At 38.9% G+C, this 21960-nt stretch overlaps 1 pseudogene across 1 annotated transcript; it reads left to right on the top strand.

Annotated features, from left to right (window-relative positions):
- The first annotated feature begins 3970 nt into the window (after window positions 1–3970).
- On the top strand, window positions 3971–6694 carry LOC309690352 (coiled-coil domain-containing protein 106-like; annotated as a pseudogene). Its single transcript, XR_014280769.1, has 5 exons — window positions 3971–4061; window positions 4527–4636; window positions 4754–4959; window positions 5055–5104; window positions 6341–6694. The product of XR_014280769.1 is annotated as a coiled-coil domain-containing protein 106-like (transcript).
- Window positions 6695–21960: the final 15266 nt, after the last annotated feature.

The raw sequence follows: 21960 nt of genomic DNA, 5'->3' as shown, positions 1-21960 counted from the left end.
GACGCTTAGGTCGCTGCGCATGCGCAAACAGCGGCGCGAAGTGTAGTAAAACTAGGGTTGCCAACCGTCCCTTAAAATACGGAATCGTCCCGTATTTAGGAACAAAAGTACACGTCCCGTATTGAGCTAATAAGGGACGCACTTTGTCCCGTAATACAGGGAGAATCACAAAAAGTCTATAAATGTTAATGGATTTAACGCTTTGTTTGAAAACATAATTCCCAGCCCCTCTCCTGCTCTGTGACCAATGAGCTGACAGCACACTTAGCACGAGTATAACAATTCAGATTACCGCTTATCTAATTGGTCGAGGAAAGGTCGCGTGCGGAGAAGATACCGGAAGACAACAGATGACCAGCATGGCCAACAGAGAGACAAACACTGACACTGCGGCGCGACTCTGGGATGACAGTACACCTTTGAACAACAGTGCTTGTTCCCCTCCTAGAAAGAAAAAAAAAAGGTTGCAAAAATACAGGGAGGAATGGGAAAATGAAAACAACTGGCTGGGAAAAGTGCGCGATAACACGTATAAAGCGCACTGCACTGTGTGCCGGCGCACTTTTTCCATTTGCCATGGTGGACTGACTGACGTTAAGCAGCATGCTTCTACTGGTGGGCACATGATGAATATGAGGGGTGTGAAAGAAAGAGGAACCCTTGACCAATTTGTTGTCCACCAGGCCACGGCAGAAGCAGATATGGTATGTAAACATTGTTGTTTTTTTAAACCCTCTGGTTAAGGTTAATATGGGCATGTGCAGTGAATATCAGCGCTATGTGGCCAGAAGTTTGATAATATAATTTGTTTTGTGTAATAAACAACTGCAAGGATAGATGATTACAACGAATAGATGACTAATACATAAAAGTAATACATAGATGAATAATGATGATGAGTTATGATGCATATAATCATGGGAACAAGCGGGTTTACAAACAGGAGCAGCTGATTAGCATTAGAAAAGCTGAAATAATACCTCAACTGAAGCCACAAAGCCCGAATAAGTTGACACAGAAGAGACTTCAGTTTCAAGGCAAGGCAGAGATTCTTCCTTCCCACAGTGATTGTGGTCTTCAACAACTCTTTGAAGACTTGATTAGTCTGAGGTGCAACAACACCTAATTTCCCTCTGGGATTAATAAAGTATTACTGAATTGAATATATATAAAGAATACACATTATATTGAAAACATACATATATATGACCATACCCATTTCTTACAAGTTGCATGCGTAATTTATACTTTAAAGTCAGTTGATAAACTACACAAACTATACAGATATACTGTAATATATATATATATATATATATATATATATATATATTTCTATTTTATAGGTGACTGCTGCAGAGGTGACCCATGTCTACCACACTGTAAAGCACGGTTTAAGTTATAACTCGGGTGACTGTGCACTCAAACTGACTGTACGAATGCTGAATGACTCCAGTATTGCCAAAAAGATGTCCTGTGGGAGGACGAAAGCTGAAGCAGTTGTCACAGATGTCCTGTCTCCAAAGGCAATAGAAGAGGTGATCAAAAAATTGAAAAGTGGTGCAACTCCACTCCCATTCTCTCTTCACACTGATGCTTCAAACAAGGGAAATCGGAAGATGTTTCCCTTGGCCTTGCAGTTTTTTACACCAGAGGCTGGAGTTGTCAACAAGATATTGGATTTTGTAAAAATCCAGATGAGTCTGCAGAGGGAATAGTAAAAATAATACAAAGCTCTCTTGAAAACGTGGGGCTATCCTTAGATCAGGTTTCTGCATTCAGTGCTGACAATGCAAATGTAAATTATGGCATCCACAACTCAGTCCTCACAAAATTCAAAGAGACCAACAGTGAGATCCTTCGTGGCAACTGCCATGCACATATTGTTCATAACACTGTGAAAAAAGCCCTGGACAAGCTCTCAGTTGATGTGGAAAATATTGTCCTGAAGATATACAGCTTCTTTTCCACCTCTGCCAAAAGGAGAGAGTCCCTGAAAGAGTTCTGTGAATTTTGTGACGTTGAATTCCATGATATCCTGCGCCATGTTGTGACGAGATGGCTGTCACTCAACCCTGCAATCACCCGCCTGCTGCAGAACTGGGACCCGCTGAAGTCATATCTCATCAGCATTGGTGAGGAATGTCCAAGGCGCCTGAAGGAATTGCTGAAGTTGACAGAAGATGCTGCTGGAGTTGAGGGAGAGGCAGACATTGTGGAAGTCTACCTCCTCTTCTGTAATAATGTCATGTGTCTGTTTGAAGAAGTGGTGAAAAAACTGGAGAAGAATGTAACCACGTCTGTTGACCTCTATTCCATCATGGAGTGTTTCCTGAAAAGACTTATTCAGAGAAGAGATGATGGGTTCTACGGGTACCTAACAAGACAAAAGCTCCAGCGTCTCTCGCCATCTGATGCTGATGGTGGCAGGCAGGAGTTTACAGCCTTCCTAGACACTGCCATCAGTTATGTCCGGAAGTGGTTTGACTTTTCAGAAGAAAACTGGCTTTTCCACCTGCAGCCCCTCTCTCTAGCATCTGGGAAGATTTCCTTTGATGACATGGAGAAGATCATTGAACGGCTTCACCTGGCTGGCAGGTAAGAAGAAAACATTTGCCAGTGAAATGATAAACCATGTTTTAATAGTATTGATGGTTAAAAATAAACAAATACAATTGATAGATAACATATATAAATAAAACCATAATCATTAACTTTGTTTGGAGTGTATATACACACGCATGCAATCTTTTATACACTATTTTACAAATTCAAGGAGTTCATATACTTAATATACTTAATATAAAGTATAAATATAATAAATAAACTATACTTATTGTATTGTTTAAATGCTATACAACGTTATAAACATATACAATACATTTTTTCCATTTATTTACCACTGTAAATGTTCTATGTACCACTTAGGATTTAGGTCAACTTCTCATCTCTGTTGGCAGGTTAAACATCTCTATGGATGAGCTTTATGAAGAGTGTGTCACTGCAACCAGCCTTCTGAAGCACCTCACCAAAGAACATCAGGAGAAGGAAAAGTGGCAGTCCAAGGGAACAGCAGAGAAGTGGATGGAAATTCTTCAGGCAGCTGACCTCCCCAATATGCAGGCTGTTGTATCCTCAGCATCCCATCTTCCACTGGGTTTGAGGAGAGGATTTTCTCTCTTATGAAGAATAAGTGGACTGATGTGCGGAACAAATGTTCTACTGAATTAATTAGAAGTGAGCTCATTGTCAGTCTAAATTATGATATGTCTTGCTCAGAGTTTTACTCTGCAGTACTGAAAGACAAACAACTCCTAACTGCAGCAAGAGCTCAAAAAAAAAATACAAATGGAAAAAGTAGTCTGTTTCCACATAATGTAGCATTGAGCTTGAGTTCATGAGTTTGTTGGGTTTTTTACTTCAACGTTCAGCTACAGTCAAGGCCTTTGAGGCACAAATGTGTTTACAGGTGTTCCACAGACTTTTTTTTTTGCACTTTTCTAATTGCACTAAATGTGCACTGTTACAAGAATGTTTTTCTTTCTATTGTTTTCTATTAATTTATATAATTTTAGGTTAAGCAGGACAGAGTTCTTTGTGTTAATTTTGTCATTTTGCACAAAAAGTGAAGCGTACCAGTCTTTCGTTTAGGAAAGAGACCTATTTTATTGTGTTAATGTTGTCATTTTGCATTAAAAATAAATGGATAAATGATCATTTGTTTCCCATGTGTTCATATCACAAAGAATATGCATCTACTTAAATCAACTTCAAGTCAAATGGTTAAAAAAAAAAAATTTCACACTCAAAAAAAAAGAGCTAAAAAAATTCACCACACAGGGAAGGGTGAAGACAACTGGGTCGCCCGGCCCTGGCCACTAGGTGTCCCTTATTTTTTTTTCAGGGAGTTGGCAACCCTAAGTAAAACTGACAAGCTAGTCAGCGAGTTAACTCCAATTTTTAGCTCTCGGTTTTTTCTCTTAAACCTGGCCGTCAGCAGCTACTGTCCAGACTATGCATCCCTGGCTGATTCAATTCAGTGCAAGTCATCAGAGTAAACTCAGGTAATGACAAAAAATTTACATAGTTAATTGTGTTGTGAAATATTGGATATTGCGGTTATGCATGTATATACATTGTAGATATAAAGAATCCTCAATATATTTATAAATAAGTATATGTTTTGGATTTTTGTAGTGGGTAGATCATTTTGACTTGGTCATTTTATAAGTAGCTCACATGCGGAAAAAGTGTGAGCACCCCTGCTCTACATTGTACAATCTAATGCACTATGTTTGAAATACGTTAATATATAATTATAGTCAAATAGGGCAGTTTCTAAATACATAACTAAATATAGTTTGTAATGCCACCATTGTAGGCTATTTATCAATCAGTGTAATGGTTTTACTGTTATTTAAATTCTACAAAGTGTACATTAGTATTATTATTGTATTTGTTTTATTAATTTTATTTATAGCCAAGTCTCATTTTGTTTTTAATTTTCTCTGGGTGTGACTGTTGCACAGCTGGCAGACAGAAAATCACAAGAGTTGTAAGATGAGGCTAGCGTGGCAAAAGGATAAGATTGATGAGCTCGTCAAAGAAAGAGACTATCTAAAGGAGCAATTAGCAGCATGTAAGTCCACTCTTAAAAACATTACTTAGCTTGTCATATACTTCCTCTGCTTGAGCACTTACATAAGCATTCTGTTGAGTAATTTTGTCTGTGTTGTCTTTTTAACTGTTTTACCAGCTCTCTCAAAGGAACCCACAAGTTTTGACCAGGATTCCAGTGGGGTGTTGAGCATATCTTCACTTCCCTCTGATGGGTCTTTTGATGAGAGTTCTGACTCCTCCATGGGCACAACTTCATCAGATAAAGACAGGAAGAAGAGGAAGAGGGGCAAAGCAAAAAAGCACAAGAAGTCAAAAAACATGACCAAAAACCAAGAACAAGAGGTAAAGTGATTAACTCAACAGTTTGATTTTGCATGCGGTGTGTTACGTTACTACACTATAACATTACATCAATGATTATGTTCTCTCAATTGCAGTCCAGAATCCTAAGCACGTGGTCACCCGGTATAACAAGATTTTAAGGCTGTTCAAAATAGTGATGGGTCGTTCGCGAACGAAATGGCTCTTAGAGCCGGCTCCTTATCGCGAGCCGTCACGTGGGTTTTTTTTTTTCTTTCTCTCTCTCTCGCACTTTTTTTCCGCTTCACTCTGCACGCGAGCCTTGTGCTTTACGCTGGGCAGAGGGGGGAGGGGTGGTAGTTACACTCAGTAGCACAGGAACAGAGAGAGAGAGAGAGAAAGAGAGGCAGTGACAACAACATTAGAAAGGTATAGTAATCATCCACAACTATTTTCAGTTGCAGATGATAAAGGATTGAGAAAGTTTATTCATGCAGGTCCATATGACAGAGAATGTGCATGTTCTTTTAGTTTTCATATTAGAATTTATATTTAATTGTGTTGTGGTTTGCAGTGTTTTGTGTTCTTTTCACTTTAAATTTGTGAAAGGAAAAAGCTGAAAATTTAAATAGTTAAAACTTGAAATGTGAATAGTTGATTTTTGTATTATATGATTTATTTATTACATTTTATGTGGAGTGAATAAATAAAAGTATATTTACGGTGGTCCCTAGAGACAAAGCACATACAAACTTCAAATCACGTACGAACTCTGAAGCATGTACAAACTCCAAAACACGTAAAAACACGTACAAACTCCAAAACACGTAAAAACACGTACAAACTCCGAAGCACGTAAAAACTCAGAAGCATATAAAAACTCAGAAGCACATAAAAACTCAAAACACGTACAAAAGACAACAGAAGTGCTCCAGGATGCTGGGCGCAGTGTTGAGCCTTTGTTATCTTGTGGCTACACAAGCCAGCAAGTACCAACGACCGGATTTGGTGTGTGGTAATAACAGGTAAATGAACTTTTTTTTAAATTATTTGAATATATATATGAGTGCCTGTGTATAAATATACAAACAATACACACATGCTTTCAATTGTGTAATTTAAGTGATCTAGTAGCTCTGCTTTGGAAGTTCAGTTCATGCTAGAAATGTGTTTTGGAGTTTGTACGTGTTTTGTCTCTAGGGGCCACCGCATATATTTATATATAAACATATATAAATAAAACCACTTGTTTTTATGTTAGTAATTCCTTTTGTGCATAATTTTATATTATTGTTAATAATAAATTAATTAAAGCAACAAAACAACCTGAAGAGTCGGTTCGGAGCCGAAAGAGCCGGCTCTTTTCAGTGAGCCGAACCGAAAGAGCCGGATCTCTAAAAAGAGCCGGAAATCCCATCACTAGTTCAAAAGAGGAGGCACCATGTCTGCTGCCTTTAAACGTCTGGGAGTGGACCGGGACACGATTGTGGCAACTGCTCCAATTGCTGAGCTATTCATTGTTGCACCTGAGAGGTTTAAAGCATTAGAAAAAAAAACAAGCAGGGACAGAAACGTTCATTGTTTGCTACACAGCATGCTGCAGCAAGCAGTGCAGATCCAGAAACAGAGGAAAAATTCAAAGCATATAAGTCTTCAGGGAAGTTGCTTCTTAAAACAAAGAAAGATTAGATTTTTGTTGTTTTACATAGTGAAACGTGGTGAGAGTCCACCATTGTTAACACCTGTTAACAAAAAAAAGACAAGTTATATATTCCAGTTGATTGGTCAATTGTTTGTAAAAAGAAAAAATGACACACTTGATTTTTGTTTTTTATATGTTTTATTATTATTTTATTGTTATAAATTCTGCAGTTTTACTTTAATGATCACACATGTGATACACTTCATGTAAAGAGCTACAGGTTTGCATCCAGCCGTGTTCTGTATTACTTCAAATATTGGCTGATAGTTTATGACACTGTTTTTATTTTTGTATCAACAGTTGTGTGTCCAATCTGTAAGCATTGTTCTGATGTTTTTGTGACTGGCATCTTAAAAATACAGTGCGTTCTGGATCTACCCTGTGTGTTGTTTTTTGTTACACTGCATTTTAGAAACTTTCACATCTATAAATAGGTTGTAAGGTATATATGGTCCCCACTTTAGATGAGTTCACTCAAAATACTTTGCTAACAAGTAGCAAATGGTTTGTAACTTCTTAAATAAGTTTATTAAGGTATTTATGAGTACCGTAAATGTTGGGCTATAAGCCGCTACTTTTTGCACAAGCTTTGAACCCTGCGGCTTTTAGTCAGGTGCGGCTTTTCTATGGATTGTCCATGATTTTTGTCATATCGTAAGACGATTTGTTTTGTGTGTTCCGCTGTTGTACGGCACTACGTTGCCTGGCGGAAGGATCGGGGTTCAAGAGTGGTATGTTAGTCACATGTCTGTCCGCCAGGCAACGTAGTGCCGTACGAAGTAGCGCGAAAAACAAACTTCAAAGTAGCGGTACGCGTTCAGCGGGAGTCGTGGATGATGAGCGGCGATAAACTTGCAAGTTATGCCCAAAAAGCAAGTTATGCCCAACTCCACCGGTGGATTCTGACAGCGTGGAAAAGTGTGAAAACATCCACGATCACCAACGGATTTTGAAGGGCTGGACTGCTGCATGATGGAGAGGAGGACACCGCCACGGCCCTTCTGAGGGTGTTCGACTCTGACACTGACAATGAGGATTTCTTTGGTTTTGAAAGTGACAATGAAGGAGAGAAGAAGAGTGGATGACGAAGCCATCCTGAGCCTGTTTGTATCCGACACTGGAGAAGAGGACTTTGGTGGTTTCAGTGCGCAGGAAGAAGAGAAAGATGGTGAATGACTGACTTTTCTTCTTGTTAAAGCTGTGTCACTGCACCTGAGCCTAAAAGGTAGTCCGAATCTATTTTTCTGGTGTGCTGTAGGCTACTGTTATGTACTACATGTGCAAATATGTACCCATAACTTGTTTTTCAAAATATTAATAAAAGTGATGTCTCCAAACAGCCATCTCTTTCCTGACAATTCCCTTTGTGCATATTCTCTTACATATGATAAGTCAATATTGAAACACCTGCGGCTTTTGGTCAGGTGCGGCTAATGTATGTACAAAACAGGATTTTCCCCTGATTTTAGCTTGTGCGGCTAATATTTAGGTGCGCTTTGTAGTCCGGGAAATACGGTATTTATAGATAATCTATCGAAAAAGAAGTTGGTCAATAGTAGTGATGGGATTTCCGGCTCTTTTTAGAGAACCGGCTCTTTCGGCTCCGAACCGGCTCTTCAGGTTGTTTTGTTGCTTTAATTAATTTATTATTAACAATAATATAAAATTATGCACAAAAGGAATTACTAACGTAAAAAAAAAAAGAAGTGGTTTTATTTATATATAGTTCTCAAAACTTGCTCTTTGGGCAAAAAGAATGACAACATCACAGAACGTAAGTTTGGATAACATCATAGAAAGCCTCACGGCTCTCCAACGGGAGATAGAGAGACCAGTGTTGGACTGTAGAACAGCTTGGAAATTCATATGAGCTGTTCGCACTTAAATAAAAACCATCATCACTTCATGCGGAGACCCCTTCGGCTCCAGCTGCGGCCTCAAGGCAGGAGCTGAACAAAACACCCTGATAACGACTGTGTTTAGTCTGTTCCTTCCCATTCCATGCAAGGTCACCTGGGTTGGCTGGAAGACTGTTTACTTAGCCTGGCGGGGCGAAGGACACACACACACATACACTGATATGCACACACTGATCCCCCCTCCCTTTCCAAACGATGCTTGTGCCCTCCCGGGGAAGATGGCGGTCGACTGAAGATGCTGCAGGACCGGATGCGCTGTCTACACCGGCTCTCTCTTACCCTTTACCCGCCCCTGTTGCTTGTCTTGTGTTTCTATGGCATAGGTGTCAAACTCTGGCCTGCGGGCCAAATTTGGAGTGACTGAAACTGACTTTACTCCTACACAGCTGTAAAATGTTGTACAATGTTGCTTTTTTTTGGCCAAATGTACTCCTACACAGCACCCATGCTATCTTGCATAGATGGAGAGTGTTTTAGGTTGAAGTTGTAAAATGTTGCTTTTTTTGTTTCTTGTGGTCATAAATATTTTGTACTTGTAAATCAGGATTTGTATGTGTAAAAAGAAACAAAAAAAGCAACATTTTACAACTTCAACCTAAAGCGCTCTCCATCTATGCAAGATAGCATGGGTGCTGTGTAGGAGTACATTTGGCCTGCGAAGCCATACCAAATTACTATTAGAGCTGGCCTACTGGTATTATACAGCTAATATATATATTGTTTAGTATTAAGCTTTGCTTGTTCCATATTCAGTTTTTCAGCAAAACGTGTTTGAGTCCATAAGAAAAGATTCATTCTTATATCTGGAGGAATAAATATATTTCAATAAATATTAACGTTAGCCCGCGACTTTGTTCCAGTTTTGAGTTTTGGCCCACTGTGTATTTGAGTTTGACACCCCTGTTCTATGGTGCAGTGTTGCCAACTCCTCAGTAAGGAAAATCGCTATTGGTTGTCCTAAAAGTCGCTAGAAGTCGCCTTATTTGCATAATTGGTCATGCTAATCTAATTGTAACCTACGTTGTTGGAGAGAGAAATAACATCGTGGAAGAGACATAAAGTGAGTAAAAAACGTCCTAAAAGCATTTAGAGTTTATTTAGAACTACAAATTAAATTTCTTTTAGCAATTATTGTTTTTTTTAATGTCACAATTCCAACCCTGCTCCTTTACCCGGGCTTGGACCGGCAAAAGTGACCCAAAATAGGCGCTCTGGTGGAGTTACTTTGTGTGTGTGTGTTTATAAGTAGTTTTAAACCTTGTGATCCACAAAACAGCATAACGGTAAAAGAGTAAAAGAAGAACTGACTGCGTTACAGCACCAGCTGCTTGTTGAGAGTAAAAGCGATACGCGCTTTAGCGACTTTTTTTTAGAAAAAAAGTCGCTAAGGGGTCTGAAAACTCACTAAATATAGTGACAAAGTCGCTAAGTTGGCAACACTGCTATGGTGTATTGATAGTCATGTGCTTTTTGTGCTGAGGTGTTTTTTCTGTTATCAAACTGTTCTCCCACTAGGAGCTCAGTCTGAGTGGAGTTTTTTTCTCCTCCTCTTACCTCATGTTATGTATTTTCATTGTTTTTTCCTATCAGCCTACCTTTCTGACATGTCTCCCCAATGTGATGTTTGTGTAAAGTTGGTCAGAAGGTTCCTTTGTAAGTGCGCATGCGCCATTAGCGTGCTGCCTGCTGTAACCCCTAATTTCCTTCGGGATTAATAAAGTATTCTGATTCTGATATGTTTATATATAAATATATGCGGTGGCCCCTAGAGACAAAGCACATACAAACTCCAAAACACATTCCTAGAGTTAACTGAACTTCGAAACAGAGCTACTAGATCACTTAAATTACACAATTGAAAGCATATGTGTATTGTTTGTGTATTTATACACAGGCATTCATATATATTCAAATAATTTTAAAAAAAGTTCATGTACCTGTTACTACCACACACCAAATCCAGTGTCTTCCTGGCTTGTGTAGCCACGAGGGAACAAAAGCTCAACACTGCCCCCTAGCATCCTGGAGCACTCCTGTTGTGTTTTGTACGTGTTTTGGAGTTTTTACGTGTTTTGTCTCCAGGGGCCACCGTAAATATACTTTTATTTATTCACTCCACATAAAATGTAATAAATAAATCATATAATACAAAAACCGACTATTCACATTTCAGCTTTTAACTATTTAAATTTTCAGCATTTTCCTTTTAAACATATTTAAACTGAAACAACACAAAACGCTGCAAACCACAACACAATTAAATATAAATTATAATATGAAAACAAAAAGAAGATGCACATTCTCTGTCATATGGACCTGCATGAATAAACTTTCTGAATCCTTTATCATCTGCAACTGAAAATAGTTGTAGATGATTACTATACCTTTCTAATGTGACGTTGTTGTCCCTGGCTCTCTCTCTCCCTCCCGCTCTGTTCCTGTGCTACTGCCAGTGTAACTACGCCTCTATGGGCTCAAAATGTGGTCATAAATATTTTGTACTTGTAACTCAGGATTTGTATGTGTAAAAAGAATTTGTGTGTGCGTAAAAAAGATTTGTGTGCGGACTTAGCCAAAAAAAACCCTGCAAGTTACAAGTACGAATTTTGACCCTATTTTTCTTCCTTTCATCTGATTGGTCAATGTCATGTCAATCACAAATGTAACAATCCAATCAGAGAACAGATGGGTTTGGCTGTCGGAGGGGCGCTTTGTACTTGTACTCTAAGAGCCGTTTCACATCACTACTTCGTAGCAGGGCGAAGCTATGAGCTAGAAAAATCCAGGCAGACAGCCTGTGTCTGTCCAACCAATCAGAGAGCTCCTTACATCCCACGGTGTGGCTAATTTGAATAGCAGCAGGATTTTTAAAATGAAGTTGTTAATCCAACAGCTAATCCAAAAGTTAATCCCTGAGCGAACAGGAAAGGGAAATGGATTTTGAAATGAGGAGTGGAATCGATATTTTAAAAAGCATTTTGAAAATCAGTTTATTAAATTGGAATTCAAAAATGAATTTACAAATGCAGATTTTATTCTACAATTCATTATTTAAGCACAGAATGCTTTATTTCGATGCGGCGTGGCTCTTGTCCTCCGTACTCATAGAGGATTCCCCTCGAACAAATGACAGATACACAAGGGTAAGGCAAAAATGACATGCCTAACAATGTTTACAAACATGGATGCAAACATAAACACAGACATAGAAACAGACACACACAAGGGCACACAGAGACACACACAGAGACACACACAGAGTATGGAGTGTCCTGTGTGTTTCTATGCCAGTCAGTCTGAATCTGCTCCATTTGAATCCACCGATGAAATGCTGCCCCCAAACAATACAAATTGGGTCTCTCTCTCTCTCTCACACACACACACACACACACACACACACACAGACACACACAGACAGCAGGTATTCTGAAAATATTCAGTTTTTTTTCATTTGAGATTCTTGAATTTATACATTTAAAATACATAATTCCACTCTCCCAGTGGTTTAAAGAATATGAGCAGTATTCATTCAGATGTGTTCTAGCTCTAAAATTTCTTTTGCAATTAGACAGTTTGTCTTATGTATGTTTTCAAGCTGTTCAGCTAGTTTCCAGGTTCTTCTGTGTGAATTTCAGTTCTGCGCTTTGGCTGTCAGGTGAATGTTTCGGTGTATTTCAGCCCATTAAACATGTTTTTCTCCAAAGATTTCAGCAATTATAAAAATTCAACTCAAACTATTCGGCTATTAGGATTCACACTGCATTTTCTACAGGAAATGCATTTTATATACCAGTTTGTTGCTGTTGTTCATATGTTAACAGAATAAGTTCAAATTGTATTAAAAATAATACCATCAATTATGTTGTTGGACTACACTTACTGGACTTAGTAAGTGTTAGTTAGGAAGTATTTTGAGAACCATAAGAGATTCTTACAAATGTTTGAAATAAAAAAATCTTTAATATAGCTGGAGACTCGTGTAGAAATATGAATGAGTTTATACAATTTGATTTCTGCTATGGTGTGCTGTGACAGGCAGGTTGTAGGATCCAAACACAGGACTCTTACGTGGAATGAAACTTAAATCGGCAGTTTTTATTGCTGGAAAAACGTTTTCATTAGAGATAAACGTTTCATTAGAAACTCAACTGGACTCAAGAAACTAAGAAACAAGAACTAGAAAAACAAATCAGGAATTATGAACAAGAATTAAGTAAAGAACATGAAGGGGAAAAAACACCTGCCCCACTGAAAACTAAAGAAAACCCCAAAACATGAACAACAATCATCAAGGAACATATTTACATATTTACAGTTACTGCAACACCAAGACTGGGTTGCAGACCCAGTACGGTGACAATTTCAGTTTCAATGTAAGTCAGTGTCTTTTGGGCTGCAGCAGAACAGACTTCTCAGTCTTTTGAAGAAGCCCTTTTTCTTCTTCTTCTTATTGATCTGAAGGTCTTTGCACTTAATACTGGATTCAGGTTCAGGAAAAGGTTCCTCAAAGGGATCATCAGGAACTTTCGAAAGAGATCCTTTGATCTTATGATTTTCGCCTTTAACACTGGATTCGGACTCGGCAAAGGGTTCCTCACAGGGAACGTCTGCCACTGCCACACATTCTGAAAGAGGTCCTTCACTCGTAAGGTCTTCAGCCTTCAGAATAGATGAACTTTCAGCAAGAAGTTCCTCACAGGGAACGTCAGGCTCTGGAACACTTTCTGAAAAAGATCCTTCAGCTGGTGGAACATTTGCCATTGAAAGACCGTCAGAGGAGCGTTCTTCATTTGTGTTCTTCACATCAGGAAGACTTGAAGGGGGCTCAAAGATTTCAGATATCCGGACCAGTGCTACATCAGCAATGGTCTTCAGCAACACTGGCGCAAAGTTTGCAACTTTGATAGACAGAATTTCTTGAGGAAATTTCTTCCTGATCTCCATCAGCATGCTGTCGACCATATGGTCAATGGTCAATGGTAACTTTATTGTCCCTGATGGGAAATTGATTCGCAGTATGTCAAAACAAACAACAAACATACAACCAACACATACGTACACTCATTAAAAAAATACTATAATATAATATAAGCCTGATAAAACAACCTAGATATTCCATCGAAAAAAGTGCAATGTGCAATGGCAACAACACTTACAATTTAGTGTTGTTAATTAAGATAATAGCACTAGGTACAAATGACAATTTGTGTCGCTTTGTCTTCACTGCAGTCATTTTATAACGACGACCTGATGGAAGCAGTTGAAAATCGTTAAAGAGAGGATGATCTGAACACAACAGGACAGAAGTTGCCTTCCTCAGCACCTGCCTGTTATAAAAGTCCACAAGCTGGACCTGAGACCTCCCTGAAATCTTGCCCGCCACTTTAACCAGATTGTTAAGTCTGGTCTTATTATCCATGGACATACTACCGTACCAAGCAATGATACAGAAAGTTAAAACAGATTCAATAAAACTTTTATAAAAGAGAGTCATCATTTCAGATGAAACATTAAAACCTCTCAACCTCCTTAAAAAGTCTTTGTTGGGCCTTTTTCACTGTAGCAGCAAGATGTGACTCAAAGGACAGAGTCTTATCAAGAACAACCCCCAAGTACTTGTAACTATCCACCATTTCAATGGCTGCACCATTCACCACTGTAAGCGCAGGATGAGGGGATGACTTCCTGAAATCTATAACCATGTCCTTGGTTTTCAAGGTGTTAATCATTAAGAAGGACTGATCACACCATGAAACAAACTCCTCCACAACAGGCCCATGGGAATCCTCTTCACCATGAAGGAGGCTTACAATGACTGTGTCATCTGCGTATTTGATGAAATGCCTATTGGCCTGTGTGCTGCGACAGTCATTAGTGTACAAAATATACAAAAGAGGAGAGAGACAACAACCTTGTGGTGAGCCAGTGGAAGAGTTCAGCTGTTTGGAAAAACAGCCATTTATTCTCACACACTGTGATCTATCAGTTAAGAAGTCTAAGATCCAACCAACGAGATTAAAATTAAGTTTAAATTGGTTAAGAAGCTTGTCCACTAAAAGATGTGGCTGGATAGTATTAAAAGCAGAAGAAAAATCAATAAATAAAAGCCGAGCATGAGCTTTGGCGCCATCAAGATGGCGATAAAGGAAGTTCAACAGAGTGACCACTGCATCATCAACACCTCTACAAGGCCTGTATGCAAATTGTAGTGGATCTATCAGCTTCTCTACTTGGACTTTTATTAGTCTTACTCATTTTAAAAAGATTTCCCACCCTTCTTTTATCAAAGAACAAAGCTGGGGGGCCTCTGGTGCTCTCTATTAAGGAATCAAGTGTATTCCTTGGAATATAGTTATCATTAAATCTCGAATAAAATCTGTTCAGCTCATTGGCTAACTGAAAATCTGAACTAAAACCAGGGAGACTTATCTTATTACAGTCACTGAGACAGTGACCAGTCATGTGTTTCATGCCAGCCCAAGCCACCCTTAAGTTATTGCTACCCATCTCCGCCTCTACCTTATCCTTGTATTTTATTTTAGCTTTTTTAATTTCTGATCTAATCTCCTTCCTAATTTCTCTGACTTTCAAGGTATTCCCTTCAGTAAAAGCTTTATTCCTTTCGTAAATCAGCCTCGTAAGAACTTTAGAGGACCATGGTTTGTTATTAGGGAAAGAATTCACAACCTTTGAGGGAATAATCATGTCTCTACAAAAGGATATATATCCGCAGACAACGTCAGTGAGTTCATTAATGTCTCTACATGATTCGGTAAACACCGACCAGTCTGTACAGTCAAAGCAGCCCTGCAGGGCTAAAGAGGCATCGTCACTCCAAACCTTTATGCGGTGTTTCCTCACTTTCTCTCTTCTCAGTACAGTCTTATAGACTGGCAGAAGATGCACCGTGTTGTGATCCGAGGGCGGGGCCAGCCACAGATGTATACGCACCTTTTATGGAGCCATAACATAAATCCAGAGTCTTATTGAAGCGAGTGGGACAGTGCACATACTGATAAAAACTGCTCAGTGTTTTCTTCAAGTCGCAGCGATTAAAGTCCCCAAGAACAATATTAGGGGCTTCAGGAGAGAGAGATTGTAGAGAGTGGATAGCATTGGAGATGGTGTCAGTCGCATTCTTAGGATTCGCTTTGGGGTGGATGTAAACGACGGTGACGTTTACATCCATATTGTCTCGGATGGAGCAGATGAAGATGGCCTGTGTTTCCATCACCGTTAGACTCTCGAGGAGAGGATGCTTAGACTCTGGGAGGCCATGTTTAGGAGGGGACGAGGAGGAAGCTCCCAGAAGCCCCGGAGAACGCGGGGAACTACCTCGATCACTACCTCCTGCGCGGTGAGCAGTTTGCTGTTATGCTGTTCCTGCTGCTTCTCTTTTAGGATTTCAATGTAATCCTTCACCACGCTCAGGAGTTTAGGTGCTCTGTAGAAAAACATTATAAGAGTTATCTTTTAAACATATTCAAAGCATCACTTAAATATTGAAACACTGTAGCTGGACTGTTAACCCTGTAATGCCCTTTGTATCATACTTGATACATGAGTTTCTGTGACTTCTATCTCATCAACATGATCAGTACTTGCCATAATTTCAAAATGTTACGGACAAAACTCTTTTTTTTGTCTAACGTTGACATTGTTGTTAACAAAAAGTTGCCAAAAACACCCAATGTATCAAATTCGATACAAAAATGTAATAAATACATAATAAAAGTATATATATATGTGGCTTTTGTTTAAAGGGTTAATAAAGATCTCAGTTCCAAAAAAATCAGAATTTTCGGGCTATTTTTTGATGGGTTGTGTTAGGGCTGTGCGATATGACCAAAATCTCATCTCCCGATATAAAACATGTATCGTCCAATAACGATATAAATCACAAAAAATGTAACATTTTCTGTAAAGTCTGTGAATCTCGGGCAGCTCGACTTGCGTGAAGTGTTTCCAGCTGCGCGTCGTGTAGGTGAGTCGAGTGTTTTAACCGATGCATGAAACGATACATTTTTAGACAGAAGTTGTAACGGCGCCGTTTCCTTTGTGAGTATTTCTTACACGGCGTGCTGCGGGGAGAAGCCTGTTCTAACGTTTGAGTCTAAAGTTTATTTTTTAGCACCTGGCGGCTCTTTTTTACTTCTCATCCGTAAATAATCTGCATCTTTCACGTGATTCAGTTTATTTTGAAAAGTCTCAACAGGATCTTGAGCTTTATTGTGAAAGGTTTATGTGGAAAATAAACAAGCGGACACGCCGTGGTGTTACCGTCGTTGTTGCTAACGACAACGCATAAAAACATGCGCTTGTCCGTCCGTAGTGTGGTGATATTAAATATAAGAGAAAGAGAGAACTTTAAGAAATTAATAATAACTACAGTGACATCAGAACATGAAAAACATTGCTGTAAACAGTTTATTTTGCGACACCACGAAACAAATGATAGCGTAAAATGAAACGATAGACATTTTTTATATTGTCATCTGATATATATCGTTGTATCGAACAGCCCTAGGTTGGGTCTTACAGGGTTAATAACTGTATATTACATGTGACTCACTGAAATTTAGGAGGTACGGCCTCTGGGAACTGAAGAAGCATTCTGGTTTGAAATTCAACGTCCCTCATTTTATTGATGACGTTCACCGCCCATACCTGAAACTGAAAACACATTTACAGTGCGCTTATGTTTAAAGGTTTTGTGAACATAATGAAAAAAAAGAAATTTCCAAAGTCTGGTGAGTTTTCTAGTCTTACCAGCCTTAGAAGAGGTTTGGCTTCCTCTTCTTCAAAATCCTGTAATTCAAACTCCCACAGCCTTCAAAAGAAAAAAATACAGAGGTTTTCTCTCAGCATTTACACGTCATCACAATCAGACTTTCAGGTGTCACACTGCTCTCCGAGTGTCTCCCTGCTCTTCTCCACCAAAAGATCTCTCAGATCTTCAGCAGTGAGGTTCGGTGGAATTAGATCTTCCTGCTGAAGTCTGAGAAACTCCGTCATAATCGCAATCTAAAAGGAAAGGAGACATTTAATCACCACCACTCTCAGGTCCTCAGAAATGACCTGATATTTTCTGTCAGCTTTGGTTTGCATGAATCTGAATCTAACCTGAGTCCTGTAGCCCGGAAGATGCCAGCAGATCTTTAGAGCACATTCATAAATCGGTGTGTTGAACAACACCTGTCAAAGAAATAGCAATTTAGTCATTGTTACTTAAAAGGATTCTCAGTTTGTCAACTTTTAAAACTACATCAAATTCTTCATATTATTGAAATGCAGTAAAAACTAAAACGGTCACATACCCTGATAGGCTTATAGATTCCTTGACTTGATTCCATTTCGACGTTTTCAAATCACAGTCAGGAAGAAAAACTTTAACTGCTCTCCAACGAAGGCGTACGGGGGATCTGGACCTGAAAATGCTCTCAGCTCGGTGGTCTCGCACAGATGAGCTCTTTTGACAGTCTGATGTTTATTTATGAATGCAGAATTTCTTGAGCAGTCACCATGGAAACTTGATGCAGCTTCATGTTGTTAAATTAAAAGAAAACACTGTGTATTTTGCACTACATTGCACTAAACTTAATTTATCATATAAGTAAATAAAGTGTGGGTTAGGTCACTCCTGTGAAACGAGCCACACAAACCGATGGATCAGAAAAGACAAAGTCAGCTACAGCATGCCTTTTCATATTATGTGTCTGCTTATCTCCATTTTGTTACAGTAGATGGGAACTTAAGCAGTAAAGCAATGGCTTACAAAACAGTGGACTATGGACTAATGCAAACATTTGAAGCCTGACAGCAGCTGGTATATACACAGCTTTGGATAAACTGGCCCTTTAAACAGCCCAGAGGAAGAAGAGACCTCTGCGTTATCAGTGCAGCCTAAAGCCCAAAGCACAATAATAATAATAATAATAATACTATTATTATCATTTTTATAGCAATAATACCCCAAATAATTAAGTCATTAATTACTAGGATGCCTACTGACATGTTTTCTTAGTTACTCATATTTAGAGAGGCCACGTTTGTCATGCTTCACAGGAGTGACCGATGAAAGTGATGCTACATTAGAGTCTGTCCCTGGACTGGTTGTGTGCTGCTCTATGAGTTCAGCAGGAGGAGGTGAACCCACAGCTGGGAGCGGTTCTCTAGTGGGTGGAAAGATCATACTTCAGATTCAATATTATACTTGTGTTCATCCTGGTCTGAACCTGGTCAGAAGAACTGACTTCATTTTTGAAAATACTAGTCCCACATTATGAAAGTTAACCCCAAGCAGTCCACAACTGTTGTTTTCTGTCCACCAAAGCAAATTTGATTGAAGAGGTTTTTGTAATTTAACTTCTCCAAAAAGCAAATAAAGAGATTTAACAAAGATTTATTTAAAGATCATCAGAATTACCAGAGCTAACGTAGATCGGTTTATGCACTTGTATTAGGAGGGATAAGAAAAGTGACTGCATTGACTGTGTGTATCTATGCCAGTCAAACAGCCTGGAGCTGCTCAATTTCAATCCACCAATCAGAGAGGCTGTGTACTTTTTCCCACCAAAACGGCTGCAGCTGCTGAAGCCAGCCCCACAGACACAGACAGGCTCAGGCTTTCTGCAGTGTATTTCTTCTTTTGTAGATTCCCCTGGAACAAAAGGCCATATTATCCTAACCGTACGGGCTAGAGCGGTCATTCTTAGACTCTTCTGTTCAGAAGAGTTGGGGGGATCTTCAAGTGTTGATAAATCATAATTAAAATATGAATTAATAAAGATATATGGCTTGTAATGTACCATAACTGAGTAGAGGTGAAGTGAAAACTGCCTTGACTTGCTCTCAAATAACGGCTTGTAACTCTAAATCTATAGGGAGCATCGATATCATTCTTTCACCATAAGATACAGCAGGCTTTGGTGAACAGTTAAGGAAATTTTCAGGACTCTGTGGAAATCCATCAAAAAGATATAACAAGAGAAAAAGTGCTTAATTTTCAGAGTTTGAAATTTTAAGAAATCTGAGAGAAGTACTGATTTCCTACCCTCAAACAAACGTAACTCATGGCAGAACGGTAATAGGTGATAAAAAATGTTTTGTTTTTTGGGGTTTTTTTGCCTGTCCCGTTTGGCTCTTTTGCCATCAGAATTATTGTCTAAAGGCGAAGAAAGATGCCCAAAGGATTTACTTTACCAAATGGACCATCCCAGCCTTGCCGTAATGGTCTATTTGATTCACCTTTTATTGTTTAATTTATTTTATTTTCATTTGCTAAATTTGCTCTTTCTTTTCCCCAGATTTGACTGGGGAAAAGAAAGAGGGAAAGATAAAAAAATTCTTGAATTGTGAACGGGAAGTGTCTGAAGATATACTGGCACAAGCCTCATGTTTTCACTTTGCTATGTTACAGAGATATGACGATTCAAAAATGCGTCTCATTAGAGAATTCCAGCGGTGATTTCGAGCAAAGTCTCCACTGAGTTTCTATGGAGAGTTTTCAGACTTTGTGTTGCTCTGAGGAGATTTGCCAAAACTGTGTAACTCCCACAAAAACTGAGAATGACATTTTCTGAAAACCAGCAAAAATGCCTAGGTTTTGATGTATAATTTGTGGGGCTAAGTGAAAATTAAGGGGGTAGCATGTAGTTCTTAGGACATGAAGACAAAATTCAGAAAGGTCCAGTGGGCCACTCTAAACCAACTGCATAGTGTGACACACTAATATGTGATCCCATCAGAAGTAGTACTTGTTAAAAGAAAGAGAGATTTGTCACCGACGTGAACTATGTGTAATGAGGTAGTTGCACCCCCCAGCCTCCGGGTGGCGCATTGCTCAGTGAGACAGAATAGCGAGGTCATAGGTCCTCCTCTCCAATATGGCAGAAGCGAGGCAAAGAGAAACTTCACCAGTCGTCTCTGTCTCATCATTTCCCTGTTTTGCAGGAACATTTAATCTGTTTTACCGGCCCAAACTCTGGGTCGGTTACAATAGCAACCATAACAACGCATGTATTCTCTGAAAAATCACAATGATGCAACTGAAAACTTAAAGAGGGATAAGATATTATTATAATAACATTATAATAATATAAAATATTAAATAATTTTTTAAATAATTTTTAAAAAATCTTATATTATTATAAGATATTATTGTGCAGAGTTTGCAAAAACACAGACAGACACAACAGTGCCCTGGAGCTCTACAGAGAGGCACAAAGTGAAACATGACTTTCAGTAGCACCAGTGAACCTTTGAAAGACCTGTAACAAGCAAACTGATCAAAAGAGCTGTAAATAAACAGACACTTGTCTGGCAATGCTGTGTGTGACGGGTTCTTGTACTAGGGCTGCTCAATTAATCGAATTTTAATCACGATTACGATCTGGGCTTTGAACGATCATTAAAAATGACTGAGCCGATTATTAGCCCCTCCCTCGTGCTTTACTCTCGCGCTGCTCCGTGTGGCAAATCAAGCGCACCTCTCTGCATTTCGAACACGCATCACAACAATTAAGAGGACCCAAGGGAAGCTCGGAAAGCTCAGCAGAAGTTATTTGGAGAGGAGAGTGACTGCCATTGGTTGAAAAGAGAGGTAAAAAAAAAACTTCAGTGGTGTGGAAACATTATGGTTCACAGAGTCACACGTGGATCAAGTAGACACAGTGTGTAAACTTTGCTACGGTGTCATAGCTGCACCACAGAGCAACACTGCAAAGTTCACTAAACATAGATGTTTACATTTTTCATTTATTTTTTATATTGCAAACATTTGCACTGTTATCAGTATTTGCACACTATTTTATATTATTTTTTAAAGTCACTATTCAATACATTGTTATTGTTAACCCTTTAAATCCTTGTAGAACCTGAACCGCGTAAGCTAGCGCAATAATTTGTTTTGCATATAAAACCAGAGGAGTTGTACTTACATCTGATGCCATCAGCTTGTCCTCGGTCACGGTTTTCTTCCACATATAGCTTTGCAAAAATTGCATAAAAAGCGCTTGCAGGAACAAAAACATAATATTCCAGAAACACGCTTTGCCGATCCGATCAGCTGTTCATAACACTTCCCACATTGAAAAAGAAGTCAACGCGAACTATCGCATGTCCGCCATTTCCTGTCCGAAACCGGAAGTGACGTCATTTTCGCGGAAACTGTAGTTTTTTTTTACCTGTAGGCCTTAAAAGCCTATACTGGTGTTTTTATAAGTCATGTTTGACTCTATACTTTTCTGAATAGTTTCTGGGATGCTTAGAACTCGAATTGCACTGCTGGAAATAGTTTATTTTGATGCACCTGCTGTTTTCTTTGCAAATTTGCATCATAGGATTGTTTTTTGTTTTTCCTGCAGTATATAAAAATTGCTGTATCTCCAAAATAAAACTATGAAGACACTCAAAATAAATTTA

Source organism: Aulonocara stuartgranti (genome assembly GCF_965226115.1).
Source record: "Aulonocara stuartgranti genome assembly, chromosome: 16".
Taxonomy (NCBI): Eukaryota; Metazoa; Chordata; class Actinopteri; order Cichliformes; family Cichlidae; genus Aulonocara; species Aulonocara stuartgranti.
The sequence above is the reverse complement of the archived record's forward strand: the minus strand, read 5'-3'. Positions and strand labels throughout refer to the sequence as shown.